The sequence below is a fragment of the Lissotriton helveticus genome, chromosome 7 (assembly GCF_964261635.1).
Source record: "Lissotriton helveticus chromosome 7, aLisHel1.1, whole genome shotgun sequence".
Taxonomy (NCBI): Eukaryota; Metazoa; Chordata; class Amphibia; order Caudata; family Salamandridae; genus Lissotriton; species Lissotriton helveticus.
The window spans coordinates 1117286179-1117311093 of record NC_136068.1 but is presented as its reverse complement, the minus strand read 5'-3'; positions in this window follow the sequence as shown (position 1 = coordinate 1117311093).

Genomic DNA, 24915 nt, shown 5'->3' with positions numbered 1-24915 from the left:
GACTTTCACCTAAAGAGCCAGCTTTCCTCACTGTGAGAACCCGACTGGGTCGTCACGTGAGTCCTTCCTTCTACTTTTTTCACCACACGGGACATGTCACTTTCATATAAGCTGCACCCTTTTACTATCCGGATGTCCCCACATTAACAGTCCTGAGGAGACCCCGCATTCATAGGAGGGTCGAAACGCCGTCGACAAGTTTACGGAATGGACCATCACACAGCTAGTGTCACTATTTACCTAGGCTGTTGATAATGTATATTTTAATGGTCGCTTCTTGTAATTTATGGAAACCTCTTGTAAATTGTTCACTGTATATAGTCACTTTTTTGGTTCCATGTTTCACTTGGGGACACAACGCACAATGTGTAACACTTTTTGAATTTAAGAAAATGTTTTATACTATGTTTCAGTGCATTTATAAAAACGTTCATGAACAAACTGTGTAGAGAGTTCAATTTGCCCTCAGATATTACTAGGTCCTTCACAGGCTTACTTCCATTGTGCGTACATATTGCTTAAGTTCTTTTTCCTATTATCCACTGGAACCACTGTTTTCCTATATATAACCTGCACCCTGGTTCCTTGTGAGTAGGGTTCCCCTGTCCTCAGTTGTGTCATATGTGTCTGTGGCCTCTCTGTAAAATCTAGACATGTAAAGGTGAGACACTGAAAATTCCTCACTGTTGCAGGAGAATGCTTGCTGATTGGAGGTTTCAATCCAAGAATCCTAACAGGATTCAGAAAAAGTCCCATATTTTCTTTGTGCTTTGCTCCTATATGATCTCATCAGTTGATTAGCCTTTGGTTTTATGTAATTGCTCAACAACCAAATAAGGATCGGTGGGTTCTTAATTTTGCTTCAATATATATGCTTTCATATCCCTGCAGTAATCACCATTGCAATAGGATGGTTGCAAGACTATGCATAAATTAAAAAAATAAACCCTTTACTTTGATGAAACAATATGTTGGGACGATAAATATTCTAATAGAAATGATATGCTGATTATGTACCCATATTGGTCCCTATTCTCAATCTGTATTTTGTAGTATGTTTAGGAGTACTTTAGTAGTAGTATTCACAAACCTAAGAGTGTAAATATTCTAAATATTGTAAAAATTGTACATGAGAGCCTCGTTGCGATGTCAGGTGGAAACATTTCACCCGACATCGTCTCGGATTCAGGAAACGACCGACTCGCGGTTGGCGGTTCCTCCCAAACGATGATGATGCGATCGAACACTGTTCGGTCGAAGTCCCATTGACTTTAATGGGAGCCTGTGTTACGACCGACAGGCTCCTATGGGGAAATGGAGTGTGTGCGGAAAACGCTGCACCCTGTTGCAGGCACCCTATTGTACATGCCACACAGTGCAGGGTTTTACAGGGGGGTCTCTTAGGTACACCCTCAGGCCCAAACCGGTGTCTGCAAGATAAATGGGGGCCTGCCAGGGACCCCCAAAGTGTAAAGCAGACTACGTCATCTCTTACCTTGTCCTTTCACCTGAAGCCTTTTGGATGACGTAGATGATTTCGCAGAGACGCAAGGGACCAACTTCCCAAATAACTAACCCTAGACTTGCAGATTATATTTATACAGCAAGTGTAAAACTAGAAATTGGGGAGGAGGGCCGGTACTGGACGTCGGATGATTGGTTGAATCTTGCTGTCGACCTGCGAAACAACAAGTTTCAAGGTTTTACTTATTTATCCTATATTCTTAGAAAAAACTCCTGACTTATCCCCTAGTTAAGTGTGTGTGTTCTATGATACTTAAAAGCCTACCTGCGAACAGAGTATTCTTGGCTAGCGTCCAGTATGTCTTTGTCTTGTCTTGTTGGTCAAGTCGTCAGGTGATTTTCTGGTGATTATTCTGAGTGCGTCTTTCCTTGGAAATTGCTAAAAGGCAAAGAATACTATCACAAAGAATTCTACTTTTAAAATTACATTATTCCCTTAGGCATTTCCTAACAAAACCTTACTTACTTGAGACTGTTCTTTTATTGCTGAAAAAAAGGGGTCCTATATTGTATGAAAAGACTGGTTAGTTTTCACAATAGAAAGATACAACCCTTTTTTATGATTAAAACCAGAAGGCCTTTCTTGTACCTCAACTAGAAGACTCATTACAATTATATTTGAAAGTAACGAACATTCTGAGCTTTTGATGAAATCACAATAGTATCTTGTATTATAATTCTATGACAGATTGTCTTTTTGAATTATTTTTTTATCACAAATAGTCTCTTGAATTATAGATGCCTTGACTATCTTCTTTTTCTTTGTAAAATGTCCTAAAAATTGTTCTTGACCTTTCTTGCGAAGGGCGCCAGTAATGAACTGAAAAGATTCACTTATCTCTTTCCATCTTTGTTTTCGCAGGTATCGGAGACTCTGATGGACTGCTGGAGAGAAGCTCTGGATGTACAAGTCTTCTAACAGGTAAGTTACTGCATGAAAGTCCAGACGTGATCCTCCATTCCCAAAGGCGGAAGGCAAAGCGTCTTCTAGAAGGCTGGGTGCGGTTTAAATAGACGACCGCACCCAGCCGCACACAAATGAACGTGCGCACGTTCACGCTAGGCCAATGCGCTACAACAAAACTTGCAAACAGTTTTGGCTCTGCGCGGCTTGGAACAACTTCTCCCGAGCATTTCTCTGCTTCAAAACCAACATTAACTCCTCAAGCATTTCCCTGCTAGAACCAACGTGAAAGGGAACACATAACTCGGACATCTTAAACTGAAATTGCGTTAATAACTATGAAATACTAAATACCAAATCAAAATGATTCTAAATACTTTATGTTTACACCTAATCACACTGATACTAGGGCGTGCAAGGTGCACGGGAAAGGGGTGGGTTTTTTAAGATAAAAATGAGCGCCATTAATACATGGAGGAAAGCTGGGTTCGTTTTAGGGCGTGATCTAGCGAGAAGTTGGTGAATCATGACACAAAGTCAGTTTCTGACAGACATTTCGTGTCGGACAGACAGACTCAGAAAGGCTGTTGGAAAATGGCATCCTAATTGCTCGGTCGGAAACGCTGTCCGTAGAGCTGTACAATACAGTTCTGACCGACACAAATTCTCTGAGAGCTGGTTGGAATCAATTCGGAATAACTGTGGGGGTTACAACAGACTGCAATTATTGTAAACTGACTGAGTCAGTCGGAAGCGTTCCTACACTGTGAAGGAGATTCCGACTGTTGGGAGGAGGCTTTCCGCCCAACATCGTAGTAAGCTCCTTAGTAGTGAATATGGGAGGAACGGAAAAAAACTGCATACTTACTACTAAATGGGAGGGGTAGGGAGAAGTAAGGAGGGGGTTAGGGAGTTCTGAGAGAAACTGCAAATCTAGAGTTACTACCACCGATAAGGACCTACAACTGTCGAAAAAGTCAATCAACACACATGGCCAACCACTTGTACTGCAACACACAACCATAAATAATATGAGGGACTTATAATAAAATGCCACAAGATGTAATGTTAAATTAAATTACATTATCTAAACTACTTCAAAATATAAATGTCACAATCTGGCCTCTAAAACCAGATAAAACGTACCTGTGGAATGAGTCTTCCTTGTTCCAATTTGGTGATGCCCTTGTGTTCGACAGATCCCAGCTGTCTGACCTAGCAAGCCAGGCAGTATTTAGGAAGGACATGACAAGGCAAGGGAGCTGGTTCTCACAACTCATTGCTCGAATTACCTAGAGTGCCTCACACCCTGGATTTGGTTCTCAGCCTTTCAGAGCCTGCAGTTTAGTTACAGCCAGGTTTTCCATGTTTAATATGCCTAAACATTTGTTTTTCTTCTTTCTGCAGAAGTAAGGAATTTTGTTTTATTTACTTTATGGAATCATATTTGCCATGGAAAGAATTTCAAAGGTGAGAGCCACATGATTTTGGAAACTTAATTAAGGACTAGATTGTGTCCTTTAAGAACATTTGGGAATCTGGATAGTAACCTATTGAATGATATGTTTCTTGGTTTTTTCATTGGTTGATGAATTTTCCAGTCTAGGAGGGATACAGAGCGCTTATTAATTTGCTATTTGCTATTCTCTCTTTTATGTTACATCATTTGATTCAAGTGGTTCCCTGAAAAAGAAATATTTGTTGGAAAAGCAATATTTGCAAATAATGTGGTATTTATTTTGTGCAACTGACACAATAACCTGTGGAGCAATATACATTGGTGAAAAGTTATCATTAAGGAAGACATTTTTGAATAAAATCATATTTGCATAGTAACATAAATATTTTGCATTTAAAATGACATTGCTACATTGCACACAGCTAGGTTTAATGTTGGACTCGGCCTCAATTTGGCCTCGACTCCATGCAGTTTTTCAAAAGAATTATGTTTTCATCCCCGTTTTTATTTCCCACTGACATTGTGTGCAGCAAAATGTGGACTGATGCTTTGTGATGACACGCTGTTCTTGGAAAGCCTCGGTGGAAATCCTTTTGTAAAACTGTATCACACAAGGTTTCTTCCTGCTCAACCACTGTAAGTCTATTCATTTATCAAACTACCATTATGTTTGTGCAACTATATTTGCTCATGTTATGCTTACTGTGAAGTTTCCATTAGTTTCCATTGTTAATTTCATTAGAAAAAGCCATGACTCTGGGGCTGAGCCAGCCTTTTTGTAGCGAGCCTGTAGGGATTTTGCCTGATTTTTTACCATATTGATTTGTGGCATACTTTCAACCTAGAATGATTTACAGATTTTGCTCATGCTGTATCTGTTTCATTAAATGCTGCTAGCCTTTATGCAAACTGATATCTGAGCTTTTTGCTAATTCACTATGACTAAGGTATTATGCAATTTGATTGATTTTGAAACTAATCATATATTTTTGCCTTCTGTATTGCACTTTAAATTTATAATAAACCTTCATGGTTTCTTACTTTCTAATCTCAAGCCTTCGTAAGACACAAGCTTTATTTAATTAATTGCTATTTGAAATAGTGTTTTGAATCTTATCATTAGGGGCACATTTCCTCATCTATTCTTGAGGACAACGCTGTCCCTGATCCTATCGAGGCACTTTATCTCTATCTTATCAGATTCTCTAAGATAGTGTCAACAGCATTACTTTTAGTCTATTCCTGTGCCTTCTTAGGTTACATTATTACAATGCCAACCACTTTTTTATAAATTCAAAGAATTGTTAAATCCACGAGAGACCGTTATTTGTAAAAGGTTTACTCCATTTAAAGACCACAATCTCAAGATGGATAGAAGTCTTATGAATTCCTTTCGAATCTAGATCCTAGCAGTTAGTCATTCTGAGAGGACAGACCATGGATCTCCGAACAACTAATAAGAAAGCCACCAAGCCCCTTTGTTTTTTTTGCTTTTAATCAGTTTTACTTTTCACCATTTGGTGGGACCATTCTCATCTGTAAAATATCAATGAGAGACGTGATCAGACAGTGGGTCTGCTTTGCATCCATGTTGTCCCCTCCAGGATGCCCTTAAGGAATTTCTGAGAGTACAATGGGCCCTCAAATTCTATCTTAGCCATACAATATGGATCCAAAGGCAATTACACTAGCATACCTAGCTTAATGATATTGTAGTTGCAAGAGGATAATCAGACTCTTCTAAATGAATTAAGAGAATTGCAATCTTCCCCAATCTAACATTACAAGAATCCACTCCGTCCTTGCCTCCTGCCATTGAGCCTCACCCTCATCTGACTATAAGGTCTGCTACATTTTAATTTAATAAAAAAACAGAAAGATTTCCATCAACTCCTCTGGAGGCTACTTTGGAAGATTATGATGGAGTTCCTTTGGTACAAGTGGTTACCACTCATAAACCCCGTTGGCTTTCTGGGAAGGCTTTAGGCATTTCAATAGGAATATTAATAAGTTTCCAGTTGTTGCATTTTGCTAGCAGTCCGACTAATTTTCCGAATGAACAGTCAAAGTTGCTTGTGTGCTTTCCTATTTAGCAGGAACTGCAGCTTTGTGGGTTGTTCTGCCTATTTAAAGAGATGCTCATGTACTGTATTATTACACTAATATTTCGGAATTTTTTAAAGGAAGAATTAAAAAATATTTTTTCAAAACTTACTTTTGTTTAATAAGCCGACCCTGAGCTGTTGAATTTGAAGCAATCTGCAAATGTTTAAATACTTAGCTCACAGAGTTCAATAGGATAGTTGTGGAGTCTGGTTGGCCCAGAAGTAAGAGAGATTTTCTCTTTAGCAGAAGGTTACATGATAATTTAACAGACTTATTATCACAGATAGCTGAGTTGTCTCAAAATTGTTCAAATTTAATTGATTTAGTAGATAGAAGGAATTGGATGGTCAGTGTCAAAAAAGGATCAGGAGTGAAGAAGAGGAAAAAATTTCGAGAACGTAAACTCCATCCCCTTGCTAAGAAGCAGAATTATTATATATTAGAAGATCTCTGGGATTTGTCAGCAGACCCCATACATCATAGGTGCTGTCTCGCTCTTTTCCCCGGAAAGGTCCCTCTCCAAGTGTGTCCTACATATTTGTGTTTCCCAATAAGACCAAAGTACATTGTCCCAAATAACAGCTACATCACTATGTTTTGTCTAGGGGCTAAGGCCCGGCCAGAACAAAATAACAAGGGGCATTGTTGTTCGACCTTGCTCACAATGTTCAGTCAAATTCTCACGAACATGTAGAGAGTGAACACAGGGATGAGTTCTTATGTGAATACAGCCATTGAAGTTATTGCAAAATAAAGTCACGTAGTAACATGCACAAAGCAGCATGCAAACTGCAGCGGGCTCATGCTAAATAAGTGAAGACGGCAATGTCCCTATAGGCCACGTGACAATACCTTGCAAGTAACAGCAGGAGGAGTTCTGTCTCAGAAGTATTTTGAAACAGGACAGTTGCATCCTGTTGTTATGTTCCCCAAAAAATGATCTTCTGAAGAAAGCCATTACATAGTTGCAGTCAGAGAGATGTAGGCTATTAAAATAGCATTTGAGAATGCACTGAAACCATAATTACAGACTGTTCCAATTTACAATTCTTAATATGTAAAAGGGCACTTTCAGCATCACAGTTACAATGGGCTCATTTTTTTTTTTAGTGACTATGCTTTTGTAATCCAGTTTTGATAATGAAGTGAAAATGGAATAGCAGATGCTTTATGTCGTTATGGATATCCAGTGAAGGAGACTTCTTCTGTACCTCCATTGATTATTCCTCCTGATAAGATCATTGTAAATTAGTCTGGAGATTTCTATCCAGAATTGTTGAGGGCTTCTCAATTTGAAGATGTTGACTGGATAAAAAATCACGGTGTAATGTTGGTCATTGAACAATGGTTGGCTGAGGAGAAACTGTATGCACTTCACAAATAATTGAACAGAGATTTTGACTGGTGCCATTAGTCTGTTTTAGGTGGTCATCCTGGAAAAATAATAAGCTAATTTAACACTAGTTTTGGTGGCAACTATGTACAAGGATGCTAAAAGGTTTGTGGCTACATGTGACACCTGTACTCGGAGTAAAATTATACACCAGCTTCCAGTGGGTTTGTTCCAGCCTTTGTTGATTCCCCAAGGGTTGTGGCATACACTTCCTTGGATCTTATAGTGGAATTGTCGAAAGCTAAAAAAGGATTTGATACTATCTTGGTGGTTGTAGATCAGTTTTCTATAATGCCCAATTTTGTCCCGATAAGGGAGTTCCTACAGCCCAAGAATTGGCTAAGTAATTTTGGCAGAATATAACTAGATTACATTGTTTTACATAAATTGTAGTCTTGGATAGCTGTTTGCAGTTTTTTTTCTTCTTTTTGGAAGGCCTTCTTTAATCTCTTGGACATTAAAGTGTGATTATAGTCTAGTTACCATTCTCAAATGGATGTCCAGACAGAGAGAGTAAACCAGGAATTATAACAGTACTTACACTGTCAGATTGCCTCCGCAGCTGAGATTTGAGTGGAGTCTCTCTGGCTGACAGAGTTTACATATAATAAGGGATTTCATCCCTCACTTAGGTTCTCACAAATCTTCTGTTTTTATGGTTCCCCCCCGGCATGATTGATAATTAGTGAGATTGTTGTGCCTTTGCAGAGTGTAAATACTTTTCAACAGTCTGCAGATAATCTTAAAAAGATATGCAAAAGGGCACAGCAAAATTCAAAATTTGCAAACAAATGCAGCATAAAAAATATGTTGATGTATCCAGAATGGATGCTTCGGATTACCTGGTGCAGAACAAGTTTGGTTATCTTCCAAGAACATATTGCTAAAAAGCAGTAACAACTACTGACCATGATATATTGGACCATATGTAATCAATAAGATTATAATTCCTTTGGCAGTGAAACTTGATCTCACACCCAGGAGATCAACAAATTAGAAAATTATCTAAAAGAAATATATATTATATCATTCTAAAATAAAATATTTTAATAACCGTATTTAATTTAAAAATGTGTTTAATATTTTTGTATTACAATATAATTAAATTAAAATAAGTAGATATTTTACTAGGATTCACTTTTATTAATTTTATTACATAATAAAAATATTGTTTTAGAATTTAGGTGGACATTTTTTTAATTTAAACATCAGAAAAAGAAAAATAATTCTCTCTAATATATTCAAAATAATTATATTTTACATTTAAATGAACACCTTAACTGCTGAAGCTTTTTCGCCCCAGTGCTGAGCCCTTTTGCCTATTTGGGTATTTCGCTCTTAGACCAGCATACCTTCTTTGTGGTTGAAACCGGTGTGATACCCATGGGTGATCCTGCGAAGCTAGAGATTTCTGGAAAGTAGACAACAATCTGATTTCAGAAAGGGGTCCTTTGTGTGGATCCTTCAAGGGTTTCCTAAATATACTAACTGTTGAAAAAATGCGATATTTAAAATGAGCAGGAATAAAACAACCATTTGTGACATTTTCATCTGTTACGTCTTGTCGCAGTGGCTGATTACAAAAGCAGTATACCACCATGTCTGTGAGACCATTCTGATTGTGGGAATTTAGAAGATTGGTAGGTTGTCCCTGAACCTGAGGGACCCAGAGGCAACAACTGAGCTGCACCTTACAATGGTTTTTCATTGTGTTCTGAGTATAAGGCAAAACATATGCTGAAAATAAAGAGTCAAAGAAACCTATATATTTCTAAAATGGACATCATATATTGAGTTTTGGTGCAGTGAACATTTGTACATCCCTGAATTTGTACAGATATTAGTATTGTATTCAGAGGGCATTTTTCAAAAGAAGGGTGCCTTTAAACCAGTTCACATGCTCCTGGTAACTGAGCGGAACTTCAATGTCCTCGTACGGTGTGTCATCCGGGGTGTAAGTATGAAATGTATTTGTGTGTGCATCGGCAGGTGGGAATTTAACCCATGAATAGAATACTGTCCTGACTCGTGTGCCTCAATCACGAATGTTACAGTCCCACCTAATGCTGAGACTCCAAACTCTGCTAGTTTTAAAGTTGTTTATGTATATAACACATTCCTGTTTCCCATCCCCCGCTGCATCCACATGTAACACAGTGTTCTCTTGTTGAAAGAGTTTCAAGGCAAATGAGATAAGGTTTTGTGCACAATGTAGGGAACTACTATCCTTTAAGCTTGAATTAATCTACAGCCAATATATAGGATATGCCTCCTCAGCTGTGGTGGATTTTTTCCTTCCCACTCCAGACGTCTCTGGGTAGATGTGAGTAGGGGTCTCTGAGAAAACCACAACTGAACTCCTCAGATTTGACCATTAAATAAGAACCAAACCAATGTAGGCGGCGCCATGTCGTGTAGTTCCTACAAATCTATATAGGATCTGCGTGTTTAGGTTTAAATAATTTTTATTGAGGCAGCACAAAAAATCAAAACATACATGTTGCAGAAGAAATGGATTCGAAAAAGACAGAGGCCTGCGGACAACACAGAGGGCCCCCTGATGACAGTCCAGAAGCATTCCGACCAATAATATGAAGCAGGCATAGGCAGTGCTGCAAAAAGGAAAACAACTCCCTCTAAAGACCCCCCTCCCCCTAAACCCCCCATTCCCCATCCCTTCCGGCCCCCTCACCCTCCGTCCAGTGCTCAGGCCAATCCCACTCCTTTCCACCCTCTCCCCGTCAGGGAGGGACCACCTATGTGGGGCCCACTCCGGAATCTTTCCCATCAGGTGTGGTAAGCCGTAATAAACGAAGATATTTCGGGCAGGTGATTTCTCTAAATTCAGTGGCCAACAGGGAGTGAAATGGCTGCCAAAGTTCGTCAAACTGGTCTATATCCCCAGCGAGGGTAAGGGACAGCTTCTCCATTCCCAGCACGTGCCACAGCCTATGCAACTACCCCGTAAGGGAAGGGATCGCAGTAGTGTGCCAATGTATAAGGATATTCTGCACCGCTGAGCCCAGAGCGATGGCAATCTGCCGTCCCCTACGTGAGCGCAAGGGATACATTAGGCGGTTAGGAAGTCCCAGTAGAATATAGGCAGGGAAGCGAGGTAATTCGGTTTGAAAGTGAGTGTCTATGTCATCCAGCACTTGTTTCCAGTAGGATTGTAAGAGCGGGCAGTCCCATAAAATGTGTGTTAATGTGCCTGTGTGCCCACATTCCCACCAACAAGCGTTAGATTTGCTGCGGTCCATCTCCTGTATCTGTTCTGGGGTATAGTACCAGTAAGTAGATCTCTTGGTGAGTGTCTCTGTGAGCCCGTGTGGTATGCTGAGTGTCGGGCTCTATATGAGATTTGATCCCACTCTTTACGGCTCAATGCCCTACCCAGTTCCCGTTCCCAGCGTTCCCTGCCCGGGTTATGAATATGTGTGGGTGGCGGTTGCAGGAACTTGTAAAGATCGGATATCAACTTGGCGTCTGAAGTGCGGAATATAAGCCACTGTTCATAGGGAAGGAGTTTCCTATCCGCCGATTCTCGCACTTGTGGGTGTAATGCCCAGTGGCAGACCTGCAGATAGCGCAGCCGCTCCGTCTCTGGCAATGTGTATTCCTGCTTAAAGAGGGAGAAGGGAATGACGGCATCTGGACCATATACGTGGTAAAGAAAACGACATCCCGCGGGCCGCCAGTGTGTGAAAGCCCCCTTTTCCAGCCCCAGGGCGAAATTCGGGTTATCGACCAGGGGAGTAAGCGGCGAAGGAAAGGTGGTGAGCTCGTGTGCAGCATTGGTGGCATCCCACTCTTTCAATGGTACCCTCGTGACGAAGGAAGCATACAGGTTGGCGGGTCGGTGGGCTTTACGCAGAAAGGGGATTTCCTGGAGCGGGCGCCCTGCCACTGCCTGGTCCTGAAAGAGCCAGTGCTTGTCCGACTCCCATTTGCTTCATTCTACTAGATAGCGTAGTTGTGCTGCTAGAAAGTATTTGTGCAGGTCCGGTATCCCCAACCCCCCCGGCCTCCGGAGCCAGCGTGGACAACGTCCTCTTCAGTCTTGGTTTCCGGCCCTGCCAGATAAAACTAGAGAGGTCTGCCTGCATTTGCTGAATCCAGCCCATCGGGGGCTGTAATGGTAGTGCCCTGAATAGGTAGAGAATTTGGGGGAGGGCAGTCATCTTGACAGCTGCAATTTAGCCCAGCCAAGAAAGGGTGCCACGCCGCCAACGTCTCAACTCCTCCTGTATTTTCCCGCGTAGTGCAGTATAGTTGGCCGTCACCATGGCTGGCAAGGTGGGGGCTACTAGGATCCCCAAGTATTGCGCGAGGTCTGACGACCAGTGTAAGGGGAAGAGGTCCTGTAAGTACGTTTTGGTAGCAGGAGCGAGGGACAGGTCTAGAGCGACAGACTTATCTAAGTTCATTTTGAATCCCGCCACCTTCGTGAAGACGTCTATCTCCGCAATGCAGGCCGGTAGGGCCGTTCGCGGGTTCTCTAGGGACAGTATAACATCGTCAGCGTAGAGACTGATGGTGTGGGTGAAGCCGCCAAATTTCACCCCAGTTGCTGCAGGTGTCTGGCGGATCCGCTGGGCAAAGGGCTCCATATACAAGGCAAAGAGGAGGGGCGACAACGGACACCCTTGTCTCGTGCCTCTCTCAATGGAGAAGCTCTGTGAATTGCAACCGTTCACTCTCACCATTGCTGTAGGAAATTTGTAACAGTAAAGATGAGTGAACGAAATTTTTCCCCAAGACCCACTTTCGCTAGCACCCGTTCTAGGTATGGCCAATGTACACGGTCAAACGCCTTCTCTGCGTCGACTGCTAGCAGCAACCTCTCTCCGGGGACTCTGGAAGCTTTTTCAATGAGGTGGACGATCCTTTTGGTGTTGTCCACCGTCTGTCGCCCGGGGGATAAATCCCGCCTGGTCCGGGCCGACAAGGCCTTGCAGGTGGGGGGCTAATCGGGCCGCTAGGATTCCAGTATATAACTTTAGATCCACATTCAGAAGTGATATTGGCCTATAAGAACTGCACTTGGTCTTATCCTTTCCGGGCTTGGGGATGACCATGAAGGAAGCCCGCAGAAGGTCAGGCGGGATCGCACCGGGTTCAGAAAAGGAGTTGAATAGGCGAGTGAGAATTGGCGCTAGCGTCACACAAAATGTTTTGTAAAAGAGGGATGTGTAACCATCCGGTCCTGGGGCCTTCCCATGCTTAAGTTTGGCAATGACGGAAATTACTTCCTCAATGCGGATGTCCCTGTCCAGGTGTTCTGCCTGGGAGGGGGCCAAGGTGGGGAGAGTGACCGATTCTAAATAGTCGTCTGCCGTTTGGTTGTCTACCGGGTCACCCTCATAGAGGGTTGCATAGAAGCTGCAGAAGGCTTCCGCTATTTGGGCATCCTCAGTGATCGGGGCTCCGTCCGGCCCAGCGATCTCCTTCACCAAGTGCCGTTGGCGCGCCGCGCAAAGTCCATTCTCCAGCAGACGGCCGCACCTGTCTCCGCCGGTATAGTAGGCGTGCCGCAGTCGCAGTGCTGCATATTCCGCCCAGTCCATGTCGAGAGCCGACAGGAGTTTCCTCGCCACTTTAAGTTGCTTCCATATTCTGGGAGCGCACGTACGCTGATGCATCTGCTCAAGTTCGCGGACTTTCTGGGTGAGCTCGTCACGTTTGCATTGCCGCTCCTTATTCTCCGCAGAGGAGATGGCCAGAAATTCTCCCCTGATGACTGCCTTTAAGGCCGCCCATTGGGTAGCCAAGGAGGTGTCGTCGTTGGCGTTGTGCGCTAAGTAGTCACGGATCGTATCTTGAATGCGCATCACTACTGCTTTCCTATGGAACAAAGTGTCTCGGAGACGCCAGACTCTGGGGGGGTATGTTAGTGGCGGCAACATGATTGTGGTGGACACTGGCGCATGGTCCGATAGGGAGATAACTCCGATCTCTGTTGCAGTGGCTAAAGCGCACACAGGCCCCGTGACCAGAAGATGGTCCAGCCTGGCGTATGTTTTATGCGCGTTGGAATAGTACAAATATTCCCTATCTTGGGGGTGTGTACGGCGCCAGAGGTCATGGAGATCTAGTTCCGTCATCCTATCCTTACATCCGGTTGTGAATGTACCCGTTTAGGGTGTGCGCGGGGCTGACCTATCTAAGGCTGTTTCAAAGACCATATTGAAATCCCCCCGAGTATGATGTGTCTATCTGGTGTATCTGCGATGTCAGTCAGGGCCGAATGGAAGAAGTGTTCCTGATTCTCATTAGGTCTGTATAAGGACCCGACCGTGAACGTGAGGCCCCCTATCCTAAGCCGATAAGCAAGTAGCCTCCCCCTCAGTTCTGCGCATTTGTGAAGGACCTCCCCTTTGAAGTGCCGTGCAACCAGAATCGCTACCCCTGCAGTCTTATTGTGTCCTGACGAAAAGAGTTGAGTCAGGAATTTGTGAGAGCGGAGCCTGTGGCAGTCGCGTGGTAGCAGGTGAGTTTCTTGCAATAAGCATATGTCTGCCTGAGTGTTATCTAAGTGGGATAGTACCGTGCGCCGTTTGACTGGATTATTTAAACCCCTTACATTAAGGGTCAGGATCTTAATGGTTGTGGGCGGCATGTGTGACAGTGGGGACCAAGACGCTGATTTTCCAACCTAGTGACAAATGGTATTGAGGCATTTCCCAGGAATCTGAGACCTGTATGGAGCACTGGACAACCCTCCCTGGTTCCCCCCCCTGTCCCTCCCCCTCCCAACCCCCCAACCCTCCCAACCCCCAATCCCCCCCAACTCTCAACCGATTCCCTCCCAAACCCCAACAAGCAGGTCCCTGAAGTGCAAAATTGTTTCCCTACCCGCGGTTTCAACCAACTCCCCCTCACCCCCTGCGCCCTCCCGCCAATCCCCCCCCCAACAACCCCGCAAAACACTACTCATAGTCTCGGGTCTATCGGAACAAAGTTCAGGTTCGTAGAGTGTCAATGTAGAGGGTAACGTGGCAGCGGCTGACTCAGCGGCTCCCCTGCCCTTCCCCCCAACAGAGCTATATCATGAGAGCATACCCCTTGGCAATATCACCTTACAGTTTGGCCGTTGTATTGTCGACCACCTCCTGTACTGCTGCCTCTCGCTCCTGGTCAGCTGTGATGGGATCAGGCTTCGGAAGAGACCTGGGGGACCGCCGCCTCCTCACAGTCTGCCACCCGTCATCGGTGTGTCGCCGGGCCCCGTCCTGTGATCTATGCGGGAAGGCCTCCCTAGACCCAGCTTCCTCCGGCAAGTCAATGTCCAGCAGCGCAAATGTGTCTCGGAGTGATCGGAGTTGGTGCAGCGACCCCTTCCTCTTAAAAATGAGGCGAAACGGGTGACCCCAGGAATACGGCACTCCATTGTCTCTCAGGAAGTTCGTGGCAACCGTGAAGGCCTTTCGCTTCTGCAGGGTAATGGTGGAGATATCTTGGAAAAGGGCCACAGGGTCTCCCCGGAAGTGGATAGGCTGTTTCGATCGGGTCTCTCTCAAAATGCGTTCCTTCAATGGAAAGTTGGGGAGGAACGCTAGGATGTCCGGAGGGGGGGTCGGCGGGAAGTTGACAACGCTGTTTCCCTCTGACTTCAAAGGAACACCCCAGACCCGTATGTTGTTTCTCCGGGAGCGGTTCTCAGGATCCTCCGAGTGTGCCTGAAGGTCCACCTGCTGTTCCTGAAGACGGAGGATCTCCTGCTGCAGCCGTTCCACTTCCATGCTGCGGGTCTGGTCCGCTTCCTCCACTGCTGCCACACGCTCCCCCAGGCCATCTACATCACGGTGGAGTTCTCTCTGCTCCCCCGCCAGCTCCTGCTTCAGGGCCTGAAAGTCGTCCCTCAGAGTGTTGAAGAGGGAGGCCAGGAAAGCTTTTGTGATAGGAGCCGCGTCGTCGTCTTGGCTTGGAAGGCTGACCGGTGTCTTAGGGGATGACGACACCTGGGCCTTCTCTCCTTTTGGAGCGTTTTTGTGGAGCATATCAACTATGTTGCGGGACCCCTTGAGCCCCGCGGTAGCCATGATGCCGGTGGTCCGCAGTGGCCACGTGTCTGGGGAAGGCTCCCTGGGAGGCTGCAGGTGTCACCACGGTGGTGTAGGGGGCAGAACTCGCTAGGCCTGTGAGTTCGAGTCGGCTCTCGGGAGCAAGCACCGTCAGCTCCACTGGGGGACTCTGGATATTTCTGGGAGCCGGGCAGTGCAGGCCCGGGTCTGTTACCCTTCCGAGATGATCAGGAGCAGATGCCTCCGTGTTCGTGGCAAGGTCGGAATGGTAGAAGTTTGGATTCTGCTCACTTGGGTCAGCCGCGTCTCCCTTGTGTATCTCAGTTATGTTTGCGGTCAGTAAGCTGGAGAAGGTGCCAGGACTAATGGCCCCCCGCCGTTAAGCAGCACCTTCAGCAGCTCCATCACTCCTGGGCCCCCTGTTGATGGCTGGGGTCTTCACCGGGCCGCGGCCTACGTCTCCGCTGCCTCTGCCGCCATTCTCCTCTGTCTCAGCACTGGCCACTCATCAGGCGGCGGAGCCAGCCGCTGCACTCCAGGCCCGAGGGCCGAGTGTTCCTCAGAAGGGCTCGCACCCACACCGGGTGCCAAGGCTGCAGCTCTGCGTTGTTCACCTCGGGCGCTAGGCCCCGAGCCGGGGGTTCGAGTAGTTCAGCGGCCCGCTCGATTGCTCCTGGGTGTGGTGCTCGGTCGGGCATCGACCCCGAGCGGCTCAGGTCATCTGTCCGCTGCTCCGGGGGTGGCGGCCGCCGCGCGCGACCCCCGGCTCACTCCATTTCGTGCTGCAGGGCGCAGAAGTCACTCCGGGCGCTGATCACACCCGGCCTCCATTTCGCTGTCCCACACCGGCAGGGGTTCCAGCGGGCGGCACCACTCAAGTCACTGAGCGGAAAGCGCCGGAGCAAGGTATGGTGCTTGGGAGCCGTGGAATATAGTGTTCTTCAGAGGGGGTTGCACCCACACCGGACGCTTATGCTGTATCTCCGCGTGGCTCTCCTTGAGAGCTAGGCCCGGAGCCGGGGGCTCGAGTAAGTCAGTAGCCCATCCGGCTGCCCCGGAGTGTCCTCTCGTTCGGCTTCAGCTATGCGCTGGCCCCGAGTGGCGCGGGCCGTTCGTCTGCTGCTCCGAGGGTGGCGGCAGCCACGCGCGACCCTCCGCTCACCCTGCTTCGTGGGGCGTAAAAGTCACTCCAGACGCCGAGCACACTCAGCCACCATTTCGCAGTCACACACCGGCAGGGCTCTCGTCGTATGCTCCACAGCTCCGGCAGGGCGTCGCAGCTCAGATCTTCGAGCGGAGAGCACCGGAGCAAGGCATGGTGCTTCGTAGCCGTGGAATATATGATTTAAGGGGCAGATCACGCTATTACAAGGGCGAGAAGGGGTTCAGGGCCGGGGAGCCTCTCGGAACACGTCTGGTCAGGCCGCCATCTTAGCCACGCCCCCGATCTGCATGTTTAGACAACATAAACTAAAACATTGGTATCCATACTGATTCCAGACACCCCCAAATGATATGTTAGTCTGTTGACCAGCAAGCTCAAAATGTCACTTTGAGCCCCTCTTACCATGGAGCAAAAAGTTTCTGGCAACTATCGAACATGACAACTCTGACCCCTCAATGATCATGGAAGCAGTACAGTACTTTGCGCTCAGTCGCTCGTGCTCACTTTGTCTCAGAGAGATACATAGAATAAATGAGGGGGACATTTAAATAAGTATTTATTGAACCAGCTTCATTCTAATGTAAGATACATGTGCTGCAACATCCATGAGTCAGAAACAGATATATATGGTTATAACCACCAGTAGAGTAAAGAAATGATAGATTCTATCATAGTGCTAAAATAATGAATATATGCAGGCATACGAATACATGACAGTAATAATGCGTACTCCTACAATGCAACCCTAACTAGATCTACCTAAGTGTTCCTAGCATGTATGTAGGTTTACAGCCAAGACTCCCCTTAGGATAAAGCCAACCCCATTACCTGATGTGGGAGAGCGAAGGACCCTGTTGTGGTCTCGAGATGGACACCCCACGAGGAATGTCAGACCACTGCATGCTGGAGTGTCTGCGTGCAGGAACCTCAAGGTCTCGCGTCAGCGTTACAGGATGGAAGTCTTTCTCTTCTGGTTTGCCCAGTGAAGATGTAATGCTTATATACCCGAATGGTACCTTGGGGGGTTCCAGCTAAAGTGTACTATGGGCATGTCGGGCAATGATGACGATAGAGGTGACCCTTATACAGAGTTATTATGCAGAGGATGGTAATCCTGCTGTGATACTGAGAATCCTCATGCATAATGCATGAGGCTAGTTTTTGGAGAAACCACACAACAGTCATGTAGCACCTAACTAGGTAAAAGGTCAGCATCAGACCTGTTATGTAGAACAATGGTAGGACAGATGTAAGTAAAAGGTTGTGTAACTACCTAGGCCTATATTGGGGTACATTAGGGTTCATAACATTCTTAAACACTGACTTACATTTGGAAGGCATACATGCAGAGAAATCTAATTGGTAATGTTATTCTGCATTCCCACATGTCTCCCAATACAAATGGTCCCTCACTTGTGTGGGTAGGCCTGGTGCCCGTGACAACGAAGGGCCCAAGATACAACATAGACACGTCACATTTTCCCCCTAAAAACTGGCCCTTCTCTTGCAATGTGGGTAGCTGTGAATTTTGGGCCCTAAACGAGCCAGCGCCTACAGAAACCCAGCAAACCTGTAAATTTTGTAAAACTAGACAGTTAAGAGAATTCAGCGCGGGGTGACCTGCGTGACTAGTAACAGATTTTCTTATTCAGAAGCCTTTGCAGACCTAAACATTGACTAAAAACACACATTTTCATCATGTTTCTGTGAGGAAAAATTCTGGAATCTGCAGGGAGCAGCAAATTTGATATTTATTTATTTGTTTGTTTGAATAGCACCTGAATCGACCCCCGAAAGGGTATCTCTGCGCTGCGGACACAGCTGCAGGGCTAGCTGAAGAGCAGAACCACCCAGCATTTCCCCACGTCTCCTGTTAAAAATGGTACCTCACTTGTCTGGGTTGCCTTAAGTGGCTCTCACCCGGTTTCATACCCTGGAAACCCTTGCAAACCTCAAAAGTTGGTTAAAAACACACATTCTACTCACAATATGTGCAGGAAAGTTCTAGAATATGTGGAAATCCACACATTTTGTAACACTCAGAGTTTCCACATGTCTTTGGATAACAACAATACCCCACTTGCATGGGTGAGACAAGAGACCGCCACACAAAAGGCTCTTAAGTGCTACGTGTAGAGGTTGGCGACAAGGGGTAGCTGCTTTATTTGAGGCCATGCTGGGCCTCCACCCATGGAAAGTTATCAACTACATACACTATGCCTTGCATGAATCCCCAAAGTTTTTTTTATGCCCACATTGCCCTGCAAACCTTAAACTTTGGCTAAAATCATGCATTTTCCTTACATTTCTGCGATGGAAACTTCCAGAATCAGCAGGAATCCACAAGATTCCTAGAGCCAGCAACAGGAACAGATAAAGCCACGGTCAATGGGAGTCCCAATGTGGGACCCCCATTGACCAAGGTTTGATCCATTCCTTTTGCAGTGACTAGGCCCGGTCACACAAGTGGGATAGCATTTTATCAGAAGTGGGGGAGTGCAGGTTGATAGGAATTTATGGAGCCCTGTGGATTCAGGAAGAGTACATCAGAGAAATGCAAGGAACATTTGTGATTTTAAGGAACGTTTGAGAGTTCCAGGGCATTGTGGGTAAGAAAACATCATGAGATCTTTGCAAAGTAGTGTTGCTTTATCCTTTTAGGCATTTCCCAGTTGAATCTTAGACGTTTGGACTTTTATCTCCAGAATGGACTCTAGAGCTCTGTAAATATAAATTTCTCTGTAAGTACAGCTAATTACCATTAGCAAAAACTAGGGGCTCCTCAAGATAGATCCTCTTTACACCCCTTTATTGCTTTGTTTTTGCTGTAGCAACCAACACCATATAGAATTACCCCTGGAGCACTTTATTCATGGATCCCCCTTGACACAATGTTCTTTAGACTGACGTTACTGTCCACTTGATATTTACTGTAAGTACGTCCATACAGGGGGTTGGCCTGCAACTCCTAATTATTATGAACCCAAATAGACTGGCATTGTGCATATTTTTATAGTTCTGAAAATATAGGTATATTATACATCTGTTTCTGCAGAGTGGCTACAAATAATGAAGCAGACGATATATAAAGTATATACACCAGTGAAGCATCTCCCTTTTAACTACAGTACAGGTATACCATATCCTCTACCTTTTTGTGATTGGATAAAAAAACAGACGGCGTCACAGGTCCCGGGCTAAACTGCATCTATTTCCCTTTCTACTGCTCGGATAACACAGGCTCCTCCCGATGGTTAACAACCAAAAGAAACATTGATCTCGATTTCAGTACCGAGATCCATATCTTGTGCCCAAAAATAGGTAAATGTAGCTTTTGCTTTCATTGAGTCTAGCATGAACTGCACACTGGCTTGCTATGGGATTCCACCCATTGGAAGCCATATCACAAGGCCGCAAGGGTGCAGCCCCATATAGTGGCCCACATATGGCTTGTTAATATTGGCACTGAGGTGCACTGCTCATACACGTTTCACTCTTTAGGGATATAAGGAGGTGCATCTTTACAGCATGGTGTTCAGTGGTTGTATCAGCCATATTGCACACAATATTTGAGGTATATGTTTTCACCTATTCAATATTTTAAATTTGTATATATGATTATTTCCCATTAAAGTATTTGCACTGAACAAGTATCTTATATTTTGAAGAAGCGTTAACTGCTCATAAAAAGAGAGTTTCTATTTCAGGCCATGATAATACTTATGTGCATAAGTATCCTTAGTCCATGCCTATTATGTATTTGACACAGAGAAAGTTAAGACGGTCCCCTGATGCAGATACCCCTGCCGAAACACGCGTAGCTTCCATCTACAGCCAGGCTTCGAATTGTTTACAGCTCATCTGCTCCTTTTTCTATTTAATAATAATAATAATAATACAGAAGCTTATAGAGCGCGAACAGCTACCTCAGGGGAGGTGTCCCGGCGCTAGCGAGTCCTACAACAAGAGTGAAAAGTCAGGAGAAAGAATCGAGTTACTGCATAAAAAGCCAAGTTTTTAGGAGTTTCCTAAAGCTGGCTTCTGACATGGCGGATTGGATGGCAGTTGGCAGGGAATTCCAAAGTTTCACCGTGCCGGCCGAAAAGGACCTGCCTCCAAGTCTAGCTTTCCTCACGCGAGGAACAGTAAGCTTGAGCAAGGAGTTTGAGCGTAGCTCTCGTTTTTGGTGGTAGCGCGGGAGTCGGAGTTTTAAATAATTGGGACACGTGCCTTTTAGCGCTATGAAAGCCAGGGTCAGCACTTTGAACTTAATTCTGCTTGCCACAGGCAGCCAATGCAGCTCGTGCAGATGCGGAGAGATGTGATGCCTGAAAGGGACACGTTTTATCAGTCTCGCAGCCGCATTCTGCACGATCTGTAAGCGTTGCACCGCATATTTGGGTAGACCAAGATAGAGGCCATTAGAATAATCGAGTCGAGACCTGATTGTTGCGTGAACAACCGTTTTTCGACATTCGACTGGTAGCAGGGGCAGAAGTTTCCGCAGATTTCTGAGTTTATGCAGGCAGCCAGCGGTGAGCTGTTGAATATGCGGCAGGAAAGATAGGTTCTCATCCCATTTTACTCCGAGATTTTTTGCATGGGTTCCGGGAGATGGGGCAGGGCCCATTTCAGTTGGCCACCACAGATCCGGGGGGGGATGTTTAAGATTACCGAAGAATAGCACCTCCGTTTTGCTCGCATTCATTTTGAGCTTGTTAGTGTTCATCCATTTGGCTACGTCTTGAAGACAGCCCCTGATTTTACTGAAGGCTGCCTCAGACGTGTCTGAATATGGGAAGACTAATTGAGTGTCGTCCGCATAGGATATTGCCTTGACCCCCCATTTGGCAATCAGGGTGAAAAGCGGGGCCAAATAGACATTGAACAGCAGGGGGCTGAGTGCCGACCCCTGTGGGACGCCACACCAAAGGTTTTTTGGTCCAGAAGAGAAGGGACCCAGGGCCACTTTCTGGGAGCGATTGGTGAGGTAGGAGAATATCCAGTTCAGTGCTTTGTCTCCAAGGCCAATGTTCTTAAGTCGGGTCAACAGTCTGCTGTGATCTACAGTATCGAAAGCAGCTGATAGATCCAGGAGCACCAGCATAGCTGATGCCCCTGAATCTAAGGACCACCTGATAGACTCGGCAACCTCGATGAGGGCCGTCTCAGTGCTGAAACCGGCCCTAAAGCCCGATTGAGTTTCATGTAGGGCACCGCTTTCTTCAATAAAATTATTTAACTGTCATTGGATCAGTTTTTCAAGCATTTTGCCGGGGGGCTGCAAGGAGAGAAATGGGTCGGAGATTGCTCAGGTCACCCGGTGCACCTTGAGGTTTTTTTTTCATTTCATTTCATCTATTTGTATTTTCAACACACAATGAAGTCAATTAATTGTCTCTGTGTATTTTATTTTATGTATTAATACTTATCTGAAAATTTATAAAAATTTATTGTGAAACTGAATAATAAGTATTTCAGTATTCAACAAAATTAATTTAATAATTTGAGTGACTATGGGGCATATGTAGGTATTTCACATTTAGCGATTCTCAAATAGCGATTTTTAAGGAATCGCTATTTAAGAATTGCAAAATGGAATGTAGGTAAAAAATCGCAATATTTTTGCGAATCTCTAAAATTCCTTAATTGCGATTAGCAAATTGCGAATCACAATTAAGGAATGAGTGTTCCATTCATTCCTATGGGCCACGAGGCCCATAGGAATGAATGGGGAAACATTTTCAAATTGCGATTTTTTATGAGAAAATCGCAATTTGAGAATCGCAATTTCAAGGGTGCCAGGGTGTCCAAAGGACACCTGTTGCACCCCTGGAATGTGCCTGTAAGTACATGTGGCAACATACATGCCCTAAGGCATGTCTGTGTGCCACATGGCACTTTGAATTTTATTTTATTTTTATTTTGACAGGAAATCGCAAAATACCATCTACTTGAAGTAGGTGGTATTTTGCGATTCCTTAAGCCAAAATCGCAATTTTAAAGGCACCCCTATTGCGATTCCTTAAATGCTTGAGCAAAATAAGGAATCACAATTTTTGCGATTCCTTATTTTGCTAAGTGGCACCTACATACCAAAAGGCCATTTGCGATTCTGCGGATTCCGGAGTTTGCGAAACGCAAACGCCTACCTACATATGCCCCATAGTCATGTTGTGTATATATTTATCATAATGCACTTTGTTTCATGTATCATCTTTGGTGTGTAGCCTGACATCTATAACCTATAATTATTGAATAACTTGCATTTTCGATATATTATAACTGCATCATATAAAACTTGTAACAAAAAATTCTAAAACCCAATCAACAAATTTAAACCAAAAAAAACTTGCATTTAGCATTTGTCTTTCCCTCTAGTGTAATCTACGCAAAGCACACAGCCCTGGACTCTCCTTTGTTTTTTGACATGAAATGTTGAATTCACCAAATTAAGTTTTGGGGCCTTTCCTTTCATTGACGCTAGACCCACCCACACAAGAAGGGTAGTATTTTTTATCGGGGGAATACTTGACAGTAGGAATTTTGTGGATCCTTGTGTTTTCTGGAAGTTCACATCACAGAAATGCAATGAAAAATCATAATATTAGGCAGAGTTTGAGGCTTGCATTGTGGGTAAGAAAACGTGATGAGATTCACGCAAGACATACCACCCTGGACTCCAATAGATGTCTAATTTTCAAAATTAATGGGTCTGTTTGGTGACCTAACCAAGCACAAAACATGCAGCCTTTTACCATGGTAAGTGAGATGATATTGTGATTTAGCCCCACGTTCCTCGTATATATGTAAAAGCAACACCCAGAGTAATGAAATGTCCTCTTGTTTGCCATTGGGATGGCATTTTTTAGTCTGCCGTGGAGCATAAAGGCTGTTGTGGCTTTAGGGGTGAGGGGGGGCATGATCGCAGAATGGGACAGACCCACCACATTATTTTATTTAAAAAATTAGTCCTGCCATGCAGTGGAGTTTTGCCCTATATGCATAATCACTGGTGCCTAGTGGGCTTACAACTTCCCTGAGGGCAAATTTGGGGCAACCTCCCCAATAGGGACAACCTTCCTATCTGCCCTGGTGGGGCAGAAAGACACTATAGACCCTACTAGGGCAGGGTATAGGTTGATGCCCGGTTATGCCGTCCCATTCTTTTGTTTGTTTTGGTGCCATTTTGAAATGTTTGGTGTCTAGTGAGCTTTCAGCCCCCTTGGTGGGGGGGGGGGAAGAATTGGGATCAATACATCTATTCCCTCCTCAGGGTGGGCAGAAATTCTAATCGGCCCCAGGATGGAGGCGGGAGCGTGGGCCAATGCCCAGGAGGGTTGCTCCCACCTCAAAAATAATGCATAAATGCATTCCCTGGAGTCTAGTGGGTTTTCTGCCCCCCTGGATGGCAGATTGGGGGTGAATACTCCTATCCACCCTGCGGGTGGGTAGAAAGTATGATAGGCCCTGGAATGGGGGGACACAAGGCCATGTCCGGGGGGTCATGCCTCGACCCAAAAAATATGGCATAACTACTGCAGTGCCTCCTGCCTAGTAGACTTTCTGCTTGGAGGGCAAATTGAGGGTGAATACCCTTTTCTGCCCCATCAGGGGCAGAAAATCTATTCCACAAGGTGGGGAGAGCATGCACCTATGCCCAGGCCAGCTGCTCCCTCTCCAGAAAAATACTTTGTAAGTGCAGTCCCTTGTGTCTAGTAGGCTTTCTGCCCTCTAGGGTGGGCAGATGGGGTGAACAGCCTATCCATCACACAGAGGGGGCAGAAAGTCTATTGGGTCCTATGGTGGGTGTAAGTATGGGTCCATGCCCCCTGATAAATACTGTATAAATATAGTACTTGATGTCTAGTGGGTTATCTGCCCCTCAGGGCAGATTGGGGGTGAATACCCCTATCCACACCCCAGGGGGCAGAAAGTCTTTAGGGCCCCGGACTGGGGAACACAGGCAGATACTCAGGGACTCCTCCATCCCCACAAAATACTGCATAAATGCATCCCCTGGTTTTTAGCAGACTTCCTGCCCCCTGGCCAAAGAGTTTAATTGGCCCTGGGTTAAGGCGAGCACAGGCCCATGCCCATGCCCATGGAGGCTGTTCCCCCACCACAATCATATTCCTTATGTCCAGTGAGTGGATTCCTGCTTGGGGATCACTGTCCTGCACTAACACTCAAGGAGAAATCCACCAGGGAGCGATATCATTGGATAGGGTAGATTCTACCCTTTCCAGTGATATACGTTCCTTAGGAAATTGGTGTTGAAGCCCTGATATATGCTCCCAAGCACCGATGCAAGTGAAAGTGAAATGAGCCGATCAGCTA